This window comes from Tamandua tetradactyla, chromosome 2 (genome assembly GCF_023851605.1).
Source record: "Tamandua tetradactyla isolate mTamTet1 chromosome 2, mTamTet1.pri, whole genome shotgun sequence".
In the NCBI taxonomy this organism is placed as follows: Eukaryota; Metazoa; Chordata; class Mammalia; order Pilosa; family Myrmecophagidae; genus Tamandua; species Tamandua tetradactyla.
In genome coordinates, this window is record NC_135328.1 from 203963593 (window position 1) to 203976117 (window position 12525).

Below are 12525 nucleotides of genomic sequence, written 5' to 3' on the forward strand. Positions count from 1 at the left end.
GAAAGCATTCGTGGGGAGCTGATTGTCTTCATCTGACGTCAGTGCCTGGGCAAATAACGGCCATGGAAAGCAAATATTATGAGAGTAAATGTGCAAACACGGAGCTGGCGGCAGCGTCGGTGTCAGAAACGGGCCAAGGACTCCAGGCTCTCCCAGGCCTGCTCAGCTACCACTCAGCAAATGCACTTCTTTCTCCTCTGGGCCCGCCAGCAGGGATGGGTGGGTGGGTGCCCCTGAGAGGCTGCAGTGGGGCTGAGTGGGAAAGCTAAGAGGACTGGAAAGGGGCTGGAGAGATGCAGCACACCCAGGACTAAGGGATAAAGCACATCTAGCAATGTGGGAGGGGAAGAAGACTCTGGGCCAGCCCTGGTCAAGCACCTCATAAAGATGGTCTCGTTGACTCCTTGCAGTAGGCCCAAGGAACGGGCAACCCTAGGAGGATGCCGAGGTTCAGAGAAGTTAAGTAACTTGTCCATAGTCACACAGGCAGGAAATGCGGGTGCAGGGATCGGATCCCAGGTCTGACTGACTCCACTACCCCAGTGTTTTTCTAAGTATATGGACTGGGGACCTACATTCATCAGAATCACCAGGAATGTTTGTCCAAAGTAGATACCTGGATCTCACCCAGAAGCTTTGGGGTGGGCCTGGTCATGGTAATTTTAACAAGCTTCCAGGGTGAAGGAACGGGTTTGTTCTGCCAAGACCTGGTCATCATTGCTTTATAGCAGGAGTTGGCAAACTTTCTCTGCAAAGGGCCAGATAGTAAATATTTCAGACTTTGTGGGTCATACAGTCACTGCAACAACTATTCAACTCTGCTGTCTCCCTGAAAGTAGCCAAAGGCAATTCATAAAGGGATGAGTGTGGCTGTGTGTCAATAAAACTTTATTTACAAAAATTGGCAGTGGGACAGATTTGACCCACGGGGCACAGTTTGCTGCTTCTTGCTTAGTCTATAGCACATGGCCCTATAGGGTCAGCCTACGTCTTAGATTGAGCTCAGTGTATTTGTTGGGTTATTAGCATAAGCTGCGGCACCACATAAATTCTGCAATTTTAGTGGCCACCTCTAATTTTGTTCTCAATCACATAAAATTTGGTGCAGGTCAGGGAGCCCCTCTCTCTCATGTTCATGGCTCCTGACATCGACGCTCAGCGGAAAGGGAGATGGAGTAAGCACTCCAGCTCTGAGCTGCCTGTGCCGGGAATTGGCACATATCTTTTCTGCTCCCATTGCATTGGCCAGAACCAGTCACATGACCACAGGCTAATCAGGGGAAGCTGGGAAGTGTTGAGGAGCACACGGGCAATGGGTGGCATTAGGTGTCTCTGTCCCATCTGGATTCAACTCTGTGGTAAGTACGTTTGTCCTTGCTGCGTCCTGAAGCCAGATCCTGGTTTGGAAACATGTGGTTCCAGAATGCAGAGACGGTGGCCAGAGTGAGGTGTCACTGGAGTCATTTCTGCTCCAGTGCCAACTGCAGGGATCTAGCTTGATGCTGGCCCATGGCAGGTCATGGCTCTGCTTGCTGAATGAATAGAGTGACCAGTTTGGGTTGTCCTCTTCTTTCTCCTTGTTTGGTTCTGGTGGGTAGAGAGGAGAAGCCAGCATCAGAAGAGACTTGGAGACCATGAGACCAATGAGGACACAGAGAAGGGAACCAACTTGCCCAAGGTGACAAAGTGGGCCGGCACCCAGGCCTACTGGACCCAAAGGGAATCTGGAAAGGTCTTGGGGCTAGAGCTTCACTGACCCCCCAATTGATAGAAGAAAAAGCGCATGCTGGGTTAGTGAGAAATTAAGCAGGCCTAGGTTAGAATCTCTGCTTCATCATTTACCAGCTGTATGTCTCAGTTTCCTCATCTGAAAAATGGGAAGTTTACTCCACACCCAGCCTCATACACGCCCCACCCAGGGGTGATATTGAAAATATTTAACAACCAAAGTGGCCTGGGCACCGGTCACCCAGCTCAGGGATGGTGGGGTGGCTTGGGGGCTCTGGAGGAGGGCTGGCATGAAAGGTGAGTGTGCCAGCAACTAGAGTGGGCTGTAATACCACCCTCCTGGTGGGCAGCAAGACAATGTTTTCTATTCCACCTGGTGCTACCCCTTCCTCTTCTCCCTCACTAAGGTCAACTGCCCTTCTGCCCTCTGGGAATTCCAGGCCTGAGGGGGCTGCAAGCCCTCACCCACTGTGCCAATGACTCCAGCTACATCATTCTTCCTTCCACTAGACCCTAGCATATGCCACGGTCCACCTCACCTCAGGGCCTTTGCACATTCTGTTCCCCCTATCTGGAACTCTCTTTCTGTTTTGCCCCACATCACCGAGGCCCACACATCTGAGGCATCTCAGCTTAAATGTCACGTGCCCTGAGCACCTACTCCCCCACAGCAACCACATCTGGTCTCCCTGTTAAACATCCTTACAACTCCCTATTCTTTGCACCTTAAAAAAAATTTTAAACGTAAATCTTTTTCAGACTTTCTATTTTTGAATAATTTTAGATTTTCAGAGAAGTTGCAAAGACAGTGCAAAGATTTCCTGTTGACCCTTGACTCAGCTTCCCTTAATGTTAACAAGCGTATAGTCACAATACATTTGTTAAAACCAAGAAACCAACATGGGTGTGTAACTGTTAACTAAACTCCAGACTTTATTTGCATTTCTCCCATTTTCCACTAATGCCTTTTCTCTGTTCTAGGGTCCAAGCTAAGATGACAATATCCACTGTCAGAGAGAGAGAGAGAGAGAACTGAAGCGAAAAGAATTCTCCATCTTGTTTGCCTAGTTTACTCATTTTCTGTGTTTGTCCCTTCCCTTTTTACCTGTCATAGTTCTGGAGAAGTCATATCCAACCCCCACTGGAAGGAAGCCCCTTTTGGGTGCGTGACCTGTAACCCTGGGACCAGGGCACAAAGATGAACCCACAGTGACACAGCACACCCCTCTGGCGTCCAGGTGGTGTTTCTCAAAGCAAGTGCATGGATGAATGTAGCTACGTCAAGAGAAAAAATAAAAGCATTCCATTATCAGATTAGGTTAGGAAACATTTGGTTAAAGAGGTTCTTTTTCCTTTTCTTGCTTTATTTTTAAATTACAAAGACTTTGCAGTGTGTAGTGCAACTGGCTGTACAGGACAAAGATACAAAGTATCTCAAACTTATTTGACAAAGGAAATTTTTCTTTTTCTTGTGTCCCAAGGAATAAACACACTTTGTGGAACCTTGGAGAAAAAATACATCATGGATAAATTCTACAAGTCTTGGATTTAGAAGACTTGGGTTTAAATTCTAATTCAACCACTCACTGGCTGTGTGACCTTAGGTAAAAAACTTAGCATCTCTGAGTCTGAGTTTCCTCAATGGTAAAGCAGACCATGGGCACTGTTGGAAGGGTTACGTGAGGTCAAGATTCAGTGCCTAAGACATAGTAAATATCAGTGAATGGTGGCTACTTTCATGCAATAGTAACAATCCCCATGGCCCAGGCATTTGTACCATGTTCTTCAGCACCACTGAGTGGGGAGTCAGTGGGCCTGGGTTTTAATCCCAGCTCTGCCCTACACAGCCTGTACAACCTGGGATGTCTGACCTCTCTGGGCCTCGGTTACCTCTTCTGGAGAATGGAGATAATCGGATCCTCCTCACAGGGCTGCTGGGAAAACAGCAGGAGAGACAGGCAGTGAGGGTAAGTTGCATGCTGTGCAAATCTGTCCACATGCTGTCCTTGTCACTTGGGGCCATCACAATCTCCCTGGGAGGTAGGAAGGCATCTGCAGTACGTCAAAACCAGCTTATCTCGGGTGCCCCATGAATCTGACATGCGTATAGCTCGACAAGGGGAAGGCAGGGCTGCTGACATGACATATTTGCTTCTGCATTCTTGAGTATGTGCACGCACACACACATGCACACACATGCACACCCCCCGCTCTCAAACAAACATTAAACAGGCACGCACTGGGTTCAGTGACCTCCTTGTCTCAGGTAGAAGAACACAAAATCCCAGAGCTGGAAACCACTCGTCTGGCTTAGAGATGTCCCCACTGAGATTAGGAACCAGGAAATTATGTGGTATGGGGAAAAGAATGCTGGGCTTCCAGTTGACCTAGATTCCACACCACACTCGATCCCTGGTCTACTGGGTAACCTCAGGGGTCACTTCCCTCATTTATAAAATGGGTGCGGGAGTTTGCTTGTTTGCTCAAGTCATTCATTCATCCATCCATTCCTTCACAGCTATGTTTTAAGCACCTACTGTGTGCCAAGCACAACTAGATCATTTTGATTTGAGGTTCTAAAAATTTGAGATTCAAACTTTCCTACTCTTGTTGAGAGTCAGTACAGAAAGGATAGGTACCTTGGCTCAAGGGTGCCTTGGGCTAGGATTTCTTTCTAGTGAAAAGTTCTCTCTCCTGTATGCAGTAGACCATGGCAAGGATTTAGAGCCAGCTCTACTAACCATCAATCCAACCTCCCATCCATCCATCCATCCATCCATCCATCCATCCACCCATCCATCCATCCACCCATCTTTCCAGCCACCAGCCCAGCTTTTTGGTCCTCCATCCCATCGTCTATCTCTTGATCCACCCATTCATTGATCTGTGTGTTTGTTGAGCATTCACCAGGGACCTGGTTCAGCACTGTGTCCCCTGGCCACCCTTCCCAGGATGTCCCCTTTAGTGCCCATGGCACTGTGGGGTCTAAGGCAGAGATGCTCAGAATTCGAAGGGAATTTCTTGAGTGTCTTCAGGCACTTTGAGGTTGAACAGGGCAAAAGGTTACTCTGCTCGAGTTGCACACACCTCCCCTATCTAGATGTGCTCCCTCCTCCTGGTTCTGCTCCGGTGCTCAATTCTTCTCTGCCTCCCTTCCTCTGAGAACATCTGAGACCCCCTTCCCAGGGCCTGTGTGAACTAAATGTAATCCTATGTGAGTGGATAAACAAAATGTGGTATGTCAAAGCAAGGGAATATTATTCAGCCATAAAAAGGAACGGAGTTCTGATGCATGCTGCAACATGGATGAGCCTTGAAAACATGCTCAGGGGGTGGGCCACGGTGGCTCAGCAGGCAAGAATGCTTGCCTGCCATGCCAGAGGACCCAGGTTCGATTCCCGGTGCCTGCCCATGTAAAAAAAAAAAAAAAAAAAAGAAAGCATGCTCAGTGAAAGAAGCCAGACACAAAAGGACAAACATTGTAGGATTTCTTTCACACAAAATGTCCTGAATAGGCAAACCCATGGAGACAGAAAGTAAATTAGTGGCTGTAAGGAACTAGGGATGGAAGAGAATGGGGAGTGTTCTAGTTTGCTAGCTGCTGGAATGCAATATACCAGAAACGGAATGGCTTTTAAAAAGGGGGAATTTAATGAGTTGCTAGTTTACAGTTCTAAGGCCGAGAAAATGTCCCAATCAAAACAAGTCTATAGAAATGTCCAATTTAAGGCATCCGGGGAAAGATACCTTGGTTCAAGAAGGCCGATGAAGTTCAGGGTTTCTCTCTCAAGTGAGAAGGCACATGGCGAGCACAATCAGGGCTTCTCTCTCGGCTGGAAGGGCACATGGCGAACACGGCATCATCTGCTAGCTTTCTCTCCTGGCTTCCAGTTTCATGAAGCTCCCCGGGAGGTGTTTTCCTTCTTCATCTCCAAAGGTAACTGGCTGGTGGACTCTCTGCTTCATGGTGCTGCAGCATTCTCTGCTCTCTCTGAATCCCCCATTCTCCAAAATGTTTCCTCTTTTATAGGACTCCAATAAACCAATCAAGACCCACCCAAATGGGTAGAGACATGTCATCCCCTAATCCAGTTTAACAACCATTCTTGACTAAATCACATCATCCAGGGAGATGACCTCATTACAGTTTCAAACATACAGTATTGAATAGAGATTATTCTACCTTTATGAAATGGGATTTATATTAAAACATGGTTTTTCTTAGGGGGTATGCTTCCTTTCAAACCAGCACAGGGAGCAAATGCTTAATGGATACAGGGCTTGTTTCAGGGTGATAAGCGTGTTCTAAGTAGTGGTCATAATTGCATGACATTTAATATACTAAAACGCCCTGAGGTGTACACTTTAAAAGGGTGAATTTCATGGTATGTGAATTATTTAAAAATCTTTTAAAAAACAAAAAAATAATGATCCTACGTGTTACCACATATGTTCCCCTAGACCTTTTGGTGACCTAGCCAGGGCAAGTAGCATTCAGGCTGTATTTCAGCTGAGAAACTGGGAGCTCAGAGTGGGTGAAGGACCTGCCAAGACTACATTGCTGGTTAGCGCAGGGGTGGGATGGAAGCCAAGTCGATCAGATTCCTGGTCACAGCACGTTCTTTCCTTCAAATCAAGCTGCCTGGCAAAGAGACTGTGCCTCATGAGCCAATCCCCCAGCTCTGTCCACATTTGCCTCCTTTAGCCCAGGGGTCTCTGAAGGCAGAGCCTGGGCTGGGAGAAGCCACCACAATAGCTAATGGCTGCCTTTCAAAAAGGATCACTCGGAGCCAGGCCTAGGGGGACCTCTGTGTGTTGTCTTATTTAGTACCCCAAGACTCCTGACATGACCTTTGCTGTTATCTCCATACCCTTTCCTCAAGGGTTCTCAGGTCTTTCCTGGGGAATCCCCAGTAAACATAGACTGGTGGGAAGTCCTTCTGCTCCCAGGCAGGGGCCAGGCAAGGGACTTAGCTTAAGCCTTGAAGTGATAAAGAAGGCTCAGAGACCCCTGGGGTCCCAGCGGTTACAGGAGGCAGCGCCTTGTACCCTGGGCCACTCCTCCTTGCTCTGACTTCTGCTGCCCTGCTCTCCACCAGATTTTGGCTTCTATGCGTTTTCCAGGCCTGATCCCCCAGCTTCCTGTAGATTCTGTGGGCTCCCACATTCTTCCAATAAAACCCCATTTGCATTTATGAAAGGCAGAGCCAGGTTCTGTTGCTCACAATCAATCACTTTGACCAGTGGACCCCTATGAGATTGATACTTTTATCCTCCCTACATCTCTGTCAGGGAGGAATTATCTCTATTTTAGGGGCTCAGGGTAATGAAGTAACTGATTGCAGGTCCTCGAGCTGAGATTAAAACAGGTTTGCCGGACTCCAAAGTCCTAGACTCTTCTTCAGAGGTGGGAATGAGACTCAGATGGTGGGTCCCCTCTTCCCAGTTGGCAGAAATTCTGATTCTTGCTCTTGGCTCCATCAGCACCAACCCTGCCCCCGCCCCAGCCCTGAGGGGCAGGACCCTGCCTCATTCCATTAACGCGCAAGCTCAGGGACTGGGGCAGCTGCTGGGAGGAGTCCTGCCTCAAAGCCCAGTTCTCCCATAAATCAGGGGCCAGAGGAAGCCACATCGCTGATAAATATTTATGTTGCCTCAAAAAAAAAAAAGTCTCATTTGATATATTTTATTTCTGAAAAGGCAGCAAAAGGCAGAGCCCTGATTTTCTGGCTGAGTCTGGCAGAGCTGTAAGGATGTCCTGTCTGAGCTGGCACTGGGGCTCAGCCGGGCACCTCTTGGCCACCAGCATGTGTCTCAGGCTGCAGTACCGGGTCCAAGGGTGGCATTTTGCTTGTGCTTCAGTGGGCTTCAGGCAGGAGTCTTGGAAGGATCCACTGGACAGGCTCAGGTAGAGGTAGAATTTCTGCCCAGAGAGGCATGGATGGGGCCGGAGATGGAAGGAAAGGAGGTGCTAGACCTTGTTCCTCCAGCAGCCCCATTGCCAGCCTGAGCCCACATGCCAAGCCATCCCCAAATCACCTTGTATTCAGATCGAACATCAGCACCTGCTTCGAACCCTCCTTCAGCCTCATCCCTGCTGGACCTCACACCAGCTCCAAATACTACCCCGCAAGAACCCTAGCCCCAGCCCCAGCCCCTGCCCCAATTCAAACCAGACCTCAGCTCCAACCCAAGCTCAACTCAACCTTAGCCCACCCCAGGCCTAGATTCAAACCCACCCACAACCACAACCCAGTCTTAAAACTCAACCCTAACCCAGGCCCTGAATTCTACTCTCAGCTCCACCATGCCCTGTGCTAACCTCAGTCCCCCTGTGAGCTGCAAGGCTGGCCAGCGGCATGCTCTGGCCCTTGGCCTTGGGGTCTGGAAAACTTTCAACAAATTCAAGAAGGTTGATTAAATACCTCCTATGTACCAGGTCTTCTTCTAGGCGCTGGGGATACATCTGTGAACATAATATTGCCTTGTGCAGAGAACAGCCTCCTCCTCTCCCAGAGGGTCCCTCCTCTCCCAGCCTCCTTCCTTCTCCCAGCTTCCCCACCTCCTCCAATCCTAGCCTCCTTCCTCCCCCCCCAGCTGCCTTCCTCTTCTCAAGCACCGCCCTCCCCCCCACCAGCTCCCCAAAGGGCAGCTCTGTGGTGAGAAGTTTGGAGGGAAGGCTGCTGATTTCCAAGTCCAGAGAAACAGCAACTTCATTATGAGGAGAAGACCCAAGGGGGCGGGAGAAGCTGGTCAGGAGGGACAAGAGCCTGCCAAGTTGTGCCCAAGGGGTTGGCCCTCGGGCTCAGAAAACTGACCCAGTGAGAGCAAACAGCCTGACTCGGGGCATCAGGAGATAGGATTCAGGCTCAAGTATTGGCTGCCCTTTAATCTTTCCGAGTCTCCATTTCCTTAATGTCAGATGGGGACGCCGACCACCTCCAAGAGTGACGGACAGAATGCACCTTGTGAAAATGCATGGCACGGCACAGGTGCTTGCTGAGGGCCATTTAGATTAGGTGCCGAAGACGCAGCATTTAGCAGAGGTCTCACTGTTTACCTACTAATGCCACAAAAACACCAAGGGGTGTGTGTCTCACCAAGTCTGAAAAAGGAGTGGAATTTGAACTTTGTTTTAATTAGAGAAGTTGCAGATTTACAGAAAGATTGTGCAGAAGATGCAGACTTCCCATCTGCTCCCCCACAACCCTCTGCCTTTGAGTGTTACTTTGTTACAATTGATGAGAGAATATTATTATAATGTAATTTCTATAATGTGCTATAGTCCATAGTGTACATTAGGGGTCACTGTTTGTGTGGTACAGTCCAATGGTGTGGGATTTGAATTTGATTTAGTTTACCATCTGAGGAAAAAAAAACCTGGCAGCTGATAAACTCTTCACTCAAACAGGCTCATATGTGATTGAGTTGAAACTGGATGTGAAAGCGGAGGCTACAAAAATACTGGGTCGTGTCAAGTAAGTTCAATAACTGTCAATTTGGTTTTTTTTTTTTTTTGAGCACTTACCTTCTGCCAGGAACTATAGGCCCTTTACATGCATTCTTCCTCCTACAACACTATGGGGTTAATGCCCTTATTTTACAGATAAGGAAACTGAAGTTCAGTTAGGGGAGTTCACGTGCCCACTCTTGGGTGGTGGGTCCAGAATATGAACCCAAGCGGTTTGGCTCTAGAATTCAAATTCTTAATAACATGTTCTATCATTATACGCCAAGTACTTTGCCTACATTATCTCATTTAGTCTCATAATAATTCTGCAAGATCAGAATAATAATGCCTACTATAACCAGCATGTGTGGGGCTTTTATCATGTGGCAGACTCTGCAAAACACAGAGCTTGCCTGATCTTATTTCATCCTAATAGCTCTGTAGATATCCCTGTTTTGCAGACACGGAAGCAGAAGCTCAAAAAATGAGGTTCAAACCACGCTCAGGCAGTGACCAAGCCCCTTCGCCCAGTGTGGGACGCTTTGGAGGCCTGGCCTGGCCCCTGCCGCCCTCTGTAGCCTCATCAGCTGCCTTGCCCCCTTACCCCTGGCTTCTCAGCCGGCCCACGTTGTTCGGGGTTCCCTGGGAGCAGCCTGGCATTTTATGCTGCTCCCCTTTCCTGGAATACCCAGTTCCCCCTCTCTCCACTGTCAAAAGCCTATGTGACGTTCAGGCCTTAACGGGGATGTCACCTCCTCCAGTTGCTTATGACGGGGCTGGGCGCCGTTGTCACCTTCTTTCATACATCTCTGATTCCTTGCTTCCAATCCACTGTGCCGTAATTACCTCTTTGCAGACCTGCCTTCCCTCTGGACTGGTAGTTCCTCCAGGGTAAATACCTCTTCACCTTCGACTCCCTGTTCCCTCGCTCGGTATCTGAGTCCAAGAAATGCTCAATAAATACGTGAGTAAACAAACACATAAGTGCTTAAAAGTACACAAAACAGTTATGTTTTTTGCCTACTTACCCCAAACCAAGGGTTTAACGTGAATGATCTCACTTTAATTCTGACAATGACCTCAGGAGGTAGAGACTATTGTAATCTGTTTTAAAGATGGGAAACCAAGGCATAAGAATGTTAATTCCTTGCCCAGGATCACACAGCTAGTGCAGACCCTTGACTCTAGCTGGTATCCTTAGCTAACCTGCCTCTCGGGTACCTGAAAAGGAAGTCAAAACACGTGGAAAGGACCAAACTCGCAGTACAATGATTGAAATGGGGACCACAGGTCGGTCCCGGCCTCCACATGGTTCCTGGAGATGAGGCAGCAGGGGACAGAGGATTCCCCCACGAGGTGGGCACATTCTCGCTCCCTTCCAGCAACCCCTCCTTGCCGCCTCCTCTCGCCTCTGCCCTCTCCCCTGGCTAGACCTGGTCCGACTTCTGGGGCCTCGGGGCTCCCCCGCTGCAGCCCTGGCTTTAAGGGCGCATTTTCCATGGCTGTTATCTGCCTGGTTTGAATTAGGTGCTGGGCTCTGCAGAACTTGGGCTCATTAGCGGTTTCATCGCCCAGCCTGGCGCCTGCAAGATGGTAACATTTTATTGTTTCCTTACTTTTCTGCCCTTTCTTCATTCTTTCATTCCCCCCCACACACACCATTTTCTTTATTGTTTCAAATTTCCACCTCATGCCACAAAAATGCAAAGCCTGCCCCAGCCTCGCTGGGACACTCACCCCTGCAGGCACCCCTTTTGCCACTCTCAAGCAGCACCCACAGGGTGCCACAAGCCACGGGGTCACCCTTCCCTCCTCCAAGCGCCCGACTCACAGGGAGCCTGGGCTGTGTGTCTCCCTGCTCCCCCCACCCCCAACACACACCGACACCTCCAGACCTCATTCTTTGGGGTACACGGTGGGGGGGGCCCACAACAGTTAGTAGAAAATTCTGGAGTCTTTCTAACTCGGTTTTATTTCCACCCCCACCCCCTGCCCCCTGACCCAGTTTTGACTTCTGATCTCCAGCTTATGATTTGACTAACACCTCAACTTTTCTCATCTGCAGAAAGCCTGGGCGTTAGGATTAAAGAAGAGAGTGAATGGAAGGCGCTTACCTCAAACTGGACACCTAGCCCGTGCCGAACGGCTGGGACGTTTATGCGATTATGGGGACGCTGCGGGGAGGATACTGGGCGCCCGAGGGGAGGAGGGGAGGCTGCATGAGGTCCCCCGCACGCACGGGGCCAGGCTCTCAAAAAGCGGAGTCCCCATGTATAGTCATCATTGGTATCCCCCATAGCTGTAACTTCCCTTATTCTTCCCCTGCCTTCTCTTCAGCACAGCGGGAACGGAGTGTGATGAGGACAGAGGGGAGGGATGCTGAGAGGGCCAGGAGGGACTATGAATCGCAAGACAAAAGAGGCCCCTGAGAAAAGAGGGTGGGCTAAGCTAGGTGGGGAAGGGGAAAGCTGAGAGGGGACGGCGGCGAGTTGGAGGAGAGGGAAGGAGGAGGAAGGCTGCTGGAGAGAGGGGTTAATTTCTGATAAGGGTCATTAGCTTACACGAGTGCACTGAGGGCTCCTCTCAAGTCCGCGGCTCCTTACAGCAATCTCTGGAGGAGGATGCCATTGTTGCTATGACTACGGCTGTCATCTGGCATCAGTATTGGCAGGGGGCGGGGCGGGCGCTGATCCTGCAGGGCAGAGTCTCTGGGAAATTGCCCCACACGTGCACACACCAGCTCATCCCGGGCTAGGAGATGTCTGTGGAGGGCAGGTCTGACGCAGCTGGTGTTTCCCCGGGACCCGTTGTCAGGCAGGTGTGCAAGCAGAGAACGGTCTGTGGGCCGCTGGTGGGGTCTGTGCAAGGAGCTGAGAACTGGGAACTCCAGGGCTCGGGGAAGACTCCTCGCACAGCAGTGGCCTCCAGTGGCTGAAGCCGTGGCCATCCTGGGGCCTTGTCCTTGAGGCTCACCCTCGCAGAAGCTTTTGACAGAGCTGGTTTCTTCCCCCTGCTTGAAACACTTGGCTTCCAGGGCAGCACACACTCTTGGTTTCCCTCCTTCCTCCTGGCCACTCCTTCTCAGGATCCTTTCTGGGAGTTGTCTCCTCTTCTCAATCCCTAAACAGTGGAACACCCTGGGGCTCTGGCCACACTGTCCCTAAGGTGGTCTTGTCTAAGCTGAGGTGGCAGATATCATCTCTCTCTCTCTCTCCACTGGCATCTCCTGGATCCCAGACCTGACTTTTCCCTCAAGCCCCAGACTCTGAAATCCAGCCACCTAGGTGGAGGGGCTCTAATGCATCTCAAACCTGACATGTCCAGACAGGGTCCCCTCCCACCTCCCA

The 12525-nt window shown here is 49.9% G+C and overlaps 1 long non-coding RNA gene across 2 annotated transcripts; it reads right to left on the reverse strand.

The window, feature by feature from the left end:
- Positions 1-884: 884 nt before the first annotated feature.
- On the reverse strand, positions 885-11875 carry LOC143664174 (uncharacterized). 2 transcript variants are annotated; one of them, XR_013166360.1, is made up of 4 exons: positions 11740-11875; positions 10207-10282; positions 10025-10114; positions 885-1587 (listed from the first exon to the last, which is right to left on the reverse strand). It is a non-coding gene; the product is annotated as an uncharacterized LOC143664174 (long non-coding RNA). The 2 variants fall into 2 exon arrangements; XR_013166359.1 differs by lacking the exon at positions 885-1587 and having other exon boundaries at positions 9451-10114.
- Positions 11876-12525: the final 650 nt, after the last annotated feature.